The 13,296-nt window shown below is 35.1% G+C and overlaps 1 protein-coding gene across 1 annotated transcript in view; it reads right to left on the minus strand.

Annotated features, from left to right (window-relative positions):
* The window catches only part of LOC150096236 (uncharacterized), a 68,142-nt gene extending 55,899 nt beyond the window's left edge, over nt 1-12,243 (minus strand). Inside the window, exon 1 of the mRNA XM_090409447.1 lies at nt 12,150-12,243. The gene's annotated coding sequence lies outside the window, so the exon portion shown is untranslated. The remainder of the gene's footprint in view (nt 1-12,149) is intronic.
* Nucleotides 12,244-13,296: the final 1,053 nt, after the last annotated feature.

Raw genomic sequence — 13,296 nt, forward strand, 5'->3', positions numbered from 1 at the left:
TTTTATTAATTTCATATATTTATTTATTTTATGTAATCGGAAACCCTGCACTAGTGACTGAACATAGTACTTCTCAAAGCCACTGGTTTCCAATAAGCCGAGCAACGGTCTCACACAGACGATCAGTGGCGGCTCGTGGCTTGAAATCGTGGGGGTGCTGCAACTTTCGAAATATACATACACACTGTAAGTACAGTGTACACGTGTTGGGATAAAATATCAAAACTATGGTAAAAATTAAAAAAAAAATTAAACATGAAAAAATATTGTTTATTATCGATTAAATTATACAGTTTAGTATAATTCAAAATTACTTAAAAATAAAATCCATTCCTTTAATTGTAATTAAAAGAATGGATTTACAGTTTTTGGACATCACAATTAAATCCTTTAATTATAATGTCCAAATATTTAAAGAGATGGAGTAAACACGATAAGCACTACGAACACTCTACTACTGGCGCAAACTGCATATAAAACAACGGTGGAACTGCGCGATGGACAGTGCCGCATTACGCTAATAGCTTGCATCTCACTATGACGTGCATACGCTTGCGCGCGTAGCAATATGGCACTGTGGTGAACAAAGTGCTGCTAGCGTCCTTCGCCCTCCTAAGTGCTACAAGATGGATTTTTATTATTTTTTATACAAAATAAGAGAATTGTATGGGATTGTTGATGATAAAACTAAATATTACAAGCAAATATAAATAAATTAATAAATATATTTATATATCGAGAAAAATTGAGGGTGCTGCAGTTTTGCAGTGCCTATGCACGAGCCGCCCCTGCAGACGATTAAATTTATCTCCCACCTAAAGACAAATAATTCGAGGGAAGGAGGAATTCGATTTCCTCCTCACTGGAGAACGTGGCTTTGGTTATCCATTCCATAATTATTTTATTTTCACTTCGCTTCGCGATTTTTACAGTGAACTATCTACAGTCTACTACCATTCTCAACCACATCCGTATGCTGTCGCACAGCATCCTGTCATACATCCAGAAACAGACGAATTGAGGAAGATACCCGACTTGTAGCTCTTTCACCCATTCGTCCCAGTTCTGAATAGGACAAATTAATTTTAATTCTTACTTTGTGTCTTTCAAAACAACTTCATCCTAATATAAAATAATTTCAGCGACCGACATCCTGTTACCCATAGGATTAACTGGATGTCACTGAAATATTATATCTGGAGCCATCCAGATATCATTTTAAGTACCCTTGAAGTATGCTTTGTTCTTCCTTTATGCGTATGATAGAGCCGCTTCAGTTTGACGGATTTTTAGAACTGTTTTTATTTAAACTCTATTAAAATTGATTGATGAACGTCTAGCACTTAAAGTACTTTTTGCAGAGCTTTTCAAATGAAGATAAGTCAGTCGATCTCATACATCAGTGATAAAGTTTTCTTATAGGAACCTCGGGTTCTTTCATCTCGAAAAATAGTCCGAATGGCTAGAAAAAAGTAACCATCGACACACACACACACACACACACACACTTTTCAAATACTGATGCAAAGCCGTGCAACAAGCATTTGTTAGTGTTTGTGTATTCGTATAACAGGGGGGGGCATGTTCTGTTTAAACCGATTTTGATTAAATTTGATAATTTACCAAATGGAGTACATCAAACGATAAGAAATTATACACTACCTTATCTCACCTTATCTTATGCAGTTCATTTTTTATTCACTTTAGTTTAATATTCTCAAATTTGGTGTAATTTTAGTCTTTAAAATTTTATAATTTTATTTAATTTTCTGTCAATTTGTAATTTATGTACTAATTTTTTTTTTAATTTAAACTAAAATTGAAATAGCTTCCAAAAGATTCCAGATATGGAATTCATTAAAATTAATTAATTTATAAATAGATAAGCGTGCTCTCATTCAGCCATCATCATCACCTGTTGTTACCTTTCCAAGTAGTTTCAAAGGAGCTCTGGTCCAAGGAGGTACGTGAGTATGCAATGACTGAGTGACATAACAAAGTATTTGTCTAGCACAATTGCTAAACATGGGTGCTTCGCTATATGTTATGCCATGCCCTAAAACTATATATGAAAAGAGTGATAAAAGTACAAAGTAAACATAAATGAATGGAATTAATTTTCGAGTCCATCACTTTCGTTCCATTACTTCAGATTGTATGAAAAAAAGTAAGTTCCTAGGCAAAAATACGAATTGACTTGGTCCTCAGTCATGGATTTTTAATTAAATTTTTTAAACGAATTATCCTTTAAAAAAAGAGAGAGATCTTTGCCGCAATGAGTAATCTGTATGTAGTGAAATATGAAAGCATATTCGCCTATCCATAACAGCAATTATAATAGGCCTATCTAACTTTTATAAACTAAGGGTGGTTGTTCAATCTCCACTGGTAGCCAATCAGAGACCAATCAAGACTATCACAAATTAGAAACAGCATCCGGTGCAGAGACGACTGACCAGTGCCGCCATCTTGTTGTCCCTAACCCTAACACAATATATTTATTGTTGGAAATAGTGTGCGTTTTACGATCGATTTTCTTGAGTTTAAGGGATGAAAAACCCACCCGCCCGTGGTAAGGATCGGCAAATTCTGGAACTTTTAATACTGTAATGAATTATGTTTCTTTCCTTCCTTCCTTGTCTCTTTTTTTCTTATATTTTATATCCCTATCCACATAATGCCGACCTGGCTGGCCGAATTCTGCATCCGCATCTTCTTGGCTGGAGAGTAGATACGCTCTCCAGCTAAGAAGATGCAGGTTCGAATCCCGACATGGATGTTTGTGATTGATCTACTAACTCTATGTGGAAAGAGATTCTGCTACTCTACTATGTCTTATAGCAGAAGGGTTCACTCCTGAAACCCAATGAGGTAGTGGAGTGACCATACGTCGTCAACTGACGTCAAATGTGAAAATCTAACTATCCATACTCACAAATAAGAAGATATGATCTTGTTAGGTTTTGTCTGGTAACATAAAACTGGACGTTGCATATGATTCTATAAAAATCAAATAAACGGCCAGTTGTATTAATTGACACAATGTATTACAGAAATTCTTATGATGTAAACTGCAAGCAGTTCAAGTAGCATTCCGTTTTACTAGTAGATTGGGGTTGGGCTGTTTTTTACATCATCAGTAATATACGTTCATATGTTCTGAACGTTCGTATGTTCTGAACAACAATTTGTGTCCATAAGTTGATTACTCGCAAGAACTCAATAGGCAAGACAAGATGTCGAATAATGTTTTCAGAATGTTTTGGAAACGATGGATAGCAGAAAGTATTCAGTTGAGTTAGTTTTGTTTAGTATCCACTAATTACTTCACCTGTAACTTATCCAAGGAAACTATTCAAAATGGATGATTACCCGCGGATTAACTCCGTATCTAACTAATATTCGAGGTTAATCCCGAGGATTAACATTGCATCTTCGGCTGTTTTCGACGAAGCAAGTAAAGGTCATGTTTGTTACTTCTTTAGCTGATTCGTCTGCTTTGTGGCATGAAAATCAGTAAATCACCGTCAGTTGAAATGCCCTTATAAAGGATCCTGGCGTCCTACGCTCTCTACAGTGACGCGTGTTAATCTCGAATTTCATAATATGACCATGATTTAAACAGATATTGTGAACGGAGAATAACCAATATGAGCTAAAATGACGTCTTTCTCTTTCATTCTATTCCTAGTGCATGCGTGTGTCATTGCTTGTTTCATCACACGCTTCAATTGTCTGTTGGTCGAGCTTTTCCCGGAAAATTCTTGCGCATACGAATAACTTTGTTATGGTAACATAATAACTTTGCTTTGCCGTAACATAACCCTAGAGAGGATTCAAAAAGTATCATGTTTCTGATTTAGACATGAAATTTAAGAAGTAAATCAGTCTATTCATTTCATAATGAATATACGTGGTGGTCCATGTTGTTGTTTACTTGTGCTTCACCTAATGATTCATGCATACAGTTACATCCGATTCTGTTTATTTTAGATTTCATTAATGATCGCATTGTTAGTTTATATTTTTATATTATTTTTTTCTCAGTAAATACACCTGGAGAATTTGTTTTTCTACACTCATTGAGATGCAGCTCTGTTTCAGTAATCGATGGAAATTCCGAGATGCAGTATCTTTTTAAAGCATAAGCTAAAAATGGATTTGGACCGACACTGCACTTCAGAAACAACGTCTGTTTACATGTAATGTTTTAGTACATTCAACAAGAAGAAACAGCAGGTGGCCAACTTTCTCCAGCTTCACGCATTTCGGTTTTGATTATAGATGTTTTATAACGTTCACTTACCATAATGCAGTATCAGAAACGAAACGAACTCCATTAAATAAATGGAGTAGATACGGGAATTATTGTAACTGACTTCCATTACCCTTCCCACTTATATATACAAGAAAAATGTTACAAAACCCTTGTAATGTGTCTATCAATATGACATCTCCTGCGTGTGAATTTGACCCTACAGCTCTTTCAGTTTTAACTTTAAGAGCATTGAGTAGATAGCACTCTTTGAAAATTAAATCCTCAAAACGAAACTGGTGGATCAAGATATGGGCATCTTTCTGGCCATAGAAATCCGTTCACATGAACAGTTATACCAATGAAGCGCTAGAAATGTGAGCAGTTGTACCACCTTGTTGAAATTATGTTTTAGGAAATTTGTATCCTGATAGTTTCCAGTCCTTTGTGCGACCACAACATAACATTCATTTGAAGTCAGGATTTGCTGTCCACCATATTAAGTAAGTGTGAGATGTAAATACCTTCTTCGGAGTTAAAAACACATACTTTTAATTCTATAAACTTGTACAAGTGTTTGAGGGTAGACTCGTTCTGCATTCCTTCAAGTTTGACGTCTCTTTAAATTCGTTTTTTTATAACATTATCTGTATAATGTGACTTTCCAAAATGAATATTTTCGGTGAAGACCACACCCATGTTTGCTCTTAAACAGAAATAATTGTCAGGGTGTTGGTACGTGTGTAGAGGAGTGGGAATTACATTTCTTAAACGTATTAAAAATCTCACCTCACCATAAATAAAGCACTTGACATGTATACGCTTGAAACAAACAAAATGGATGTCACGTTCACCCATATTTGTCATATAATATTACCTACTCACCTTTCTTCCATGAGTTTGATATGTTAACGCACTGAATATATGGCTTGACAAAGACCGGGGAACAAGTTGTCATGGTGACCGGAGCTGAAGTTTGCTGAATATAACTCTCCAACAAAATGTCAGTCGTCTGCCCTTTCAACTACACAACAGTATCAGCATACACTGCTCAACCGAAACAATGGATATGGGAGAATCAAAATTCCTTGTTCCATAAAGATTCTATAGAATTTCGTTTCAATCATTGTTTTTGGTTGTTCTGCTTCAGAATTCCTTCGTAGACTTTTACAATAAATATCATCTCTGTTGCGTCAATTCTCGCTGATATTTAAGATGGTGAGAGAAACGGGAAAAATATATGCAGCTGCGTATCTTGTGTTTGAGATAGATAGGTGGTTTCTATTTCATAGCATCCATCTTCGTGCCCTTTGTTGTCTAAGATAACGGAAGTTTGAGGGATATCCGGTATGATATTTTCTTTCCTAAAAAAAAATCGCTCGATAACAAAACGCATCACACATAATCAGCCTTGCACGAGATCGTAAAAACGTCTTCTATCTATAGATGTATATGGGAATATAAGACAAATGACACTGAGAAATTGACTCATCTCTCCAGTTCGAGTTTACAGAAAAATAGAGTGTCATAAGCTCTTTAAACGCAGCCATGAATTCCTTACATTCCTGGCTACAGTATTTTAATTAGCACGAGTTCTCAGTGGGCTACACTATGTTTATGTTAGTGCGTATGTAGGGCTATGTTCAAATCTCATGATAAATGTACCCGCCTCCTTTTTCACTTCCCTTCTTTATCTTGGGATTGTAATTATTTTAGTTTGCCTCAACTGTTTGCAAAAATCATAAACATAAGTCATGTTTATATATTATTATTCCCCAAAAAAGTTAAGAAATAAAAATAATTTTATGCCCATAGGAAGGAAAGACCCCCGGTCTGTTAACCAAACATTTTTGTTATTTTCATTTCATTAACGGGATTTTGAAAGATTCATACCAAGGATCGTAAGTTTTCAAACTAAATATTTTTACTTTTTACAGACTAATCGATTAATAGTTTGAAAATGCAAAATATTCACTATTTTTGCAATACTTCGATATATGGAATTGCATTTCCTTGGACAATCAAAAAGGGATTAAGTTTACTGGCGTCATTAATTGAAACCGTGTTTTGGAATTGCTTTCCGATATTAAAATTTTGCCTCACGTGATGCCACCATTCGCTTATTCATAGAAACAATAACTTTTGATTGAACTCTAAGTGTTAAGTAGAAGAAACGGAGAGTGCTTGTTATTTCGGGCGAATAAAATGAGTTTGTCATTTATCTGTTTGAATTCGTATGTGACTCTCAAATTCCTGAACAAAATCAATGGTCAAAAATATTCAGTTATAAACTGACCTGAAGAAATGAAAAAAACGTTTAATAATAGTAAGATTTCTGCAGTTGTTTTTTAATGTTTAAATTAGTCGTTCCCTTAATTGAATGTAAATGTCACATTGTCCGCAATAGACGTAGTCTAATCTTCTGTCTCTCCGTTAAGATATACATTGAAATCAACTTGCCCAATTGCAACATTCCACCATTATTGGAAAATACGATTTCGAAGGGAAATACAAGAAGCTATTGGCCTACTTTATACTGATGAGAAGCCTCCAGGTAAATATCTGTAGCTGAGTAGGTACGACGACGCCTTTTAGTTTAAAAGACTAGGTTCGAACACCTTCTAGAGGAGTTCTCATACTTAATAGACATTATTCACTGGCACTTCTTGGACTTATTATCTAAATGACAATTAAAATGCTTTTATACAGTTCCGAAAAATTTTGTTTTGGTGTCCACTACTCGCGTACTTCATTAATTTATTGCTTGAGATCTGTTTATACTGTATTTAAACGTACGCAGGTCACTTATGCTCCCAATAATAAAGCTAGTGTTAATCAAACCAGTCTTATTGTAACAGCAAGTAACAGTGCAAACACTTGACAACAAACAATGATACGCCCATCGCATGAAATCAATTTTCTAAAAAAAAAATAAATAAATAAATAAAATATAAAAACATTCAAATCGATCGACCGTGGCGTGCAGCAATTTTTCTTCTTTCACGAGGGTAACACTTTAGATGTATTTTCATGAGTAGTTGAAATCCCATCAGGAGAAGCTCGCAAAACAGAAACAATCAAACAAAAAAATGAACGATGAATACTCAATTCATGGCTAAAGCTGCTTACATATCAATTTCTAGCTTCTGATAACGGCAATCAGGACTTACCTGGAATAAATTTAGACGAAATAAACTGCACAATAATGAAACCTCGAAAAAGCAATCTGTCGAAAAAATATGCCGATAAGTTGCTTTTTCAAAAATGAATTTCAAAACCAGCTTGCGACGAACATCTTAAAAGTCCTTTATTAATTCTCTTTAACATCTTTTCAACCATATTTTAAAGATGACGTCCGCGGGTCCGTTGCTTCAGGACCACAGTAGGTGGTTATCTCGCATCGGACGGTAAAATCATCTAACTATTTTAATTGAGCTTATTTCAACGTTCACGCTGAAAATGTCAAAGCATAAGCCAAACAAGTTTGTAAGTCTTAATATAATATTGTGATGTTGTTGTGCGTATAAACCTGGATCCATCAGTAGTCTAGCGTTTCTAACAATTCCTATCACCATGTTGGATTCCTGTTGCTCCAGTACATGAATTCTGAAAGTTGTTAATGGAGTTCGTTGCTTTGACCAGACCGACTAACAGTATTTTCATCTTTAATCTGGTTCATAGTTTCGTTTATTTTTTTTTCTTTCATTTTTATATTCTATAAAAATACGCTTTAATACGCTTACTCACAATTTACCGTATTTACTCGAATATAACTCGCATTTTTTCCCCAAAATTAAAGTTAAAAAATCGGGTGCGATATATATGCGCGGATTGTCGGAAACTAAAGCTTTTCAGGAAACATTTTAATCGACGTCATCATAATTTATAGTTGCTCACATTATTTATAAAATGAATGCATTTAATTTTTAATTATGAACGTTATTTACGCGATCGGCCACTCACCTTATCACGCGATATATTGGAATCTTTAGCGACAATGCTTCTGTAATTAAATTAAAACAAACAGTTTCATCATCGCCATCCACTCCGTGTAGAATTTTCGTACGTAGTTCTTGAATGGTTTGTTGACTGATACATCCAAGGGCTGTAGACAAGATGTAAGTAAGGCCACCAGGAATAATGGCCACATCGGCCTTCACATCCGAAAGTTTTACTACTTCAGAACCCTAAGTGTCCTCGGAAACAATCCCACACGAGAAAAGCCGGGTGTCGAAATAAGCTCCCTTAGCCGTTTGCCCCAAACTGTCCTAATCCAATCTTGAGCCATTGTAGTGTCCATCCACCCTTTTTCTTGAGTTCATACATGAATTCTAAGGGGAAATTTCCCCTTTGGCATTGTTTCCTTTGAATATTACGTATGGAGGCAACTTTCTTGCATCTGCAGTAATCGCGAAGATGATGGTGTATCGCTATTTTTCTCTACCATTTGTACGTTATCACCCTTTTTTCACCTTTTTCTGTTATTGTTGTTTGGTATGGGATGTCGGAATTGAGGAGTGTTTGATCGGCATTAGCTATTTGTGATAACATATAGTTATTGCTCTTCCTAAGTTGAATTACATAGCGATGAAAATTCATCCCTTTATCCGCGAAATTTCGACATTCTTTAGCAAAGGAATATCCTTCGACGAAGGGAAACACGTTTCCTCTTCACGAATCTCGTGATCCAACCTCAACTCATTTTCATTAACAAAAGATCGCGCGACTCAACAACAAAGGCACGCCGACGATTGTTGAGTTGAAAAATGTTGATTCTCTTCAATCGAATTCCAAAATATCTGAAACTGCCATAACAAATTCATTATCTATAAAGTTGTAAACTTTTTTCGTGTGCGAGGTATATGCGAAACTTCTTCTCTCGTAAGGTAAAATCTGGGGTGCGAGATATATGCTAATTATATTCGAGTAAATACGACCGTTGCTTTACAGTGATCTAGCCAACAACCTTTTTGAGGGAGATTTTCTAAGACATTTCGGTCTTTCTGGTTACGTACCTCCAATACAAAATTGAAATATGAACTAATGGTGTAAGGGTTCTATATGTTTGGTTGTGATGTTGAAAATGTGCCGAACAACAGGTTTTCAAACAGATACACATTCAACTTGATGACTACAGGTTAATCGAAAATAACTCTGAACTTTGATAATTGCATAATATTATGAATTATTCCTCACTTTTTTAACGTCAGGGTCTTCTACAACTCTAAATATATATTTGATTTTATTGAAATATTTATTTAAATTATATACATTTAAATTGATATTCATGTATGAATATATAAAATCATCCATATGGAGGTTCATTGTTCGTAAAGGTATTTCATATTGTGAAAAAATAATCTGTACCGTAGCAATTTTGTCTTGTATACTACTTAACCGTGAAAGTGTTGACATTGTTTTTTATTATTAAATATTGGCCTATTCAAGTACCGATATAACCGATGCCGTACGTGATAGAAGAACGAAGAAAATACCGTCGTAATGTTGAACATAATATGTATTTTCTACAACTCTTGGTAACCACTCTCTAAAAGTTCTACAAAAATAAATATTCCCATCTCCAGCATGTGATATCTCATTCCATAAAGTTAGAACCAGAAAGTTACAGAATTACTCCGGTAATCCTAGAGGTATGATCTCAGTCCCTACAGAACATTTGGAACCAGCTGGAATCCACAATTAATTCAAAATTCTCTTCAATCATTAGTAACAGTAATCACTTATAACAATGCTTAACGTTGTGCCTGCACTAACCCACATGTAAATGTGTAAAATAGGAATTTTTATGTCTCTGATAGAAGAGCTCTTAATAAAGTCACGGATCATTTGGAATAGTCTATTATGCACGAATTTGCAGTGAACACATCAAAGCAATTTGTGACACTGCATTAGATCTTGTAGTCCAAAACAGAAGAGATCATGTTAGGTTGGCACAAACCGTCACAAGCTGAATTAGCAAAAATTCTCAAGAAATATAAATCAGGATCATATGCACAGTTCTAACCAAACTACGATCCTTACTGTATTCAGTAAAACCCAAACAGGACTGATTGAAGTATCCTGGTGTTTATTTCCGTTAGTGTGATTGTAATGTATTACGGACAAAAACGGGAAAATCCACAACACAAAGTATGGAGGAACTTATTAGAGACATATCATAGGTCTCAGCTCATTTCAGTCATGTTCTTAACTCTGAAGATACTAACAATAACCAATTCACTAGACGTCTAGTTAAATGGGACATATCCAAGTTCTTATATCGATGGTATGATTGATATTGAGAGGAAGATAGTAGAATCTATCGAAGTTATGCTCATCCCTGTCCATCCAAATGTAAATCTCAGCTAGAACTTCTTAGATTGTTTTGGCTATTGAGCTACGGAGAATGCGAGATCACCAAGCACATGCCTTCAACAACTAATGGATCCGAGTAGATTCAGATGAAAACAGTAATTTTAAAAGCAGTAACAGCGATTATACTTTTGACGTTTATTGTATGTCTTTGTATCTTTCCTTCTATTTTTATGCACCAGTGAATTCCTCAAAAGTAAAATGAAATTAGTTGTGCTCTTTTTTTACAATAAACAGAATACTTTATTTTTGTATTCCCTAGGCTTTAGTAGTCATAAAATTTATTATACACATCATACTTTTTTTTTTCAAATAGTACATTGAATTGAGACATATACTTCGAGTTTCTCCATAACGAAATAGTAAATAAAAATAAACCTTTCTTTACTATTTCGCTTTATCCTCTTATCACCACAACCGTGTGGGTGTTTTATCAGCTTAGTTGAACTAAGATCAGACTTGATGCATAGAAAAGCGTGAAAGAGACGCTGGCTTAATGTCAACAATCGTTAGCAGCATTTATGTAGTACTTGGGTGATAAGCAGAGAAGCGACATTTACAGGAGGTGGCGTGTCTTATCGCTGGCGCTATTCTATTGATCTCCAAACAATAGATGACGCTCATTAGCACACTTGGCGACTGCCTTACTGTTTGTCTTTTTATTTGCATTATCCACGATGGATTTCTATTTACTGTCATGCGTGCGTGCTTCATTCATATAAGTGACGCATGTTAGATAGTAGTAAATACATTATTGGAAAATCTATCTCCTGATGATACCCAATAGAAAAGAAGTAATTATTGAAAATATAAGTGCATGTCTGTCCTATTTTGTGTCTATATATTAGAGACATTAACACTTACTGTACTTTTCTTCTCTAGTAATCTTGTAATCTGTAGCAAATATGCGTATGTGTAACACCATCGAAGGGTAGCAGATTTTAATATTATGCCCTATAGGTTTCAGTCTTTCTTTGTAATATTGACTTAAATTTCTGCCTCCAGGTTTTCTCTCTGATTGTTCCTTCCATATGGCATGTTGGTATCAAACACGTGACTAAGAGAAAACAAGATTGGTAATCATGCAAGTAATAATAGTGAGTGGATTTCTTTCTCCATTGTCATCATTGCTAGTGTAAACTGACGTTGAGGTATCTAACTCTGATTTAAAACACAGTATTATTACCGTGTTTTAAATCAAAGTTAGAAACATGCAGCAAACTGGACCCGAATAAGGATTCGCGCAATCATAGTTGTTATCAAGACACAAAGATGGCTCATTATAATGGATCATCTTCGTGTCGATGTCGTCAATTGACAGTTACAATATATATAGAAATGGAAATGTCAACCAAAATTTTCTAAACAGTTACCAGACACTGATTTATATTTTCATAAAAAAAAACTGCTAATGGAGTCGGATTGTCTATGCATATCTTCTGACCTTCATTACAACATAATTATAAACAGAAGTAAAATGTTCATGGTTGCCAATTATTTACCATTATACGTTTCTACTTACCTGTCTCAGATCTCTCTCTCTCTCTCGAACAGTTCTCAGGATCGGCAGGTGATGCCGATGCTGCAGAAAACGGCACGAGTTTCACAGGTACCTCAGCCTTGTCTACCTACGTACGGACAGAAACGTAACGAAATCTGCAATTTCCGCACCGTTCTGCACCACTATTAGAAGTTAGTGCGCACACTCTCCAACGGTAGCCATGACAACGAACGATCGCTTTGTTGCTAGCTTGTCTGAGATGAATGTGAAAGAAGGGATAATGGAACAACCGAACATGGAACTCTCTCTCGGCTCGCGACTAGGGTAGACTAACTACTTTGTTCGTTTCCCAGAGCAGTGGCGGCAAATTGAGGACAGAGAAAACACCCTGAGGGTTAGGAAGTCATTAAGGTTCAGCTGCTCATCCTCAGGACCCTTTGAAATGTGAAACGTTATTAGGAAGGAGGAAATCTCTAGAGTTTGCGTAAGGAGCAAATGAAGTTTGATTCTCTTACATAACGCTGTTAGCAATTTTTGGTGTTCACGATCCTAAAGATTTCCAACCTCTTGGTAGAAAGAGTGCTGGACTAGCCGGAAGCTTAAGTGACAACATCGCAATATCAATCCAATTAAAAGATTAATTTTTATATTCTCCAATACATAAGTTAGTTGTACGTTATATATTTTACTACAGTTGGCATTGTTCAACTTCGTTTGTTGGAATTTTTTTTTCATATGCAATCAGCTAAAAATCGTTTAGCCACCTTTTGTTTTTATTGTACAAAGCGTACAACGCTTAATCTATATAAATCTCATAAACAGTTTGGGTAAACAAGTTGAGTTTCTGTTTAATTGTGAGCATCTAAGGAATGAATCTGCCCATATTTGAAAGTATTTTTTATGTAATGAGATGCATAATAACCGTATTCAGATATTTGTGTTCACGAATATCTGAAAAGGTATTTTTTTTATATATAAAAACAGTGCATTGTTTTTTAAAAAAATAGTTAAATTACCGTATGAATATTTATTTGGACATCTATTAAAAATATTTATTTCTTTAAGGAAAAAATCCTACAGATTGATATAGTGAAAAATGTTCGGAATAGTAGCATAAGTTGTTATTTATTATTTTCTCCGCTTGGCTGTAATTTCATCCGAGGCTGCT

Source organism: Typopeltis vanoorti, chromosome 19, assembly GCF_054136105.1.
Source record: "Typopeltis vanoorti isolate ZY-2024b chromosome 19, IOZ_Tvanoo_1.0, whole genome shotgun sequence".
In the NCBI taxonomy this organism is placed as follows: domain Eukaryota; kingdom Metazoa; phylum Arthropoda; class Arachnida; order Uropygi; family Thelyphonidae; genus Typopeltis; species Typopeltis vanoorti.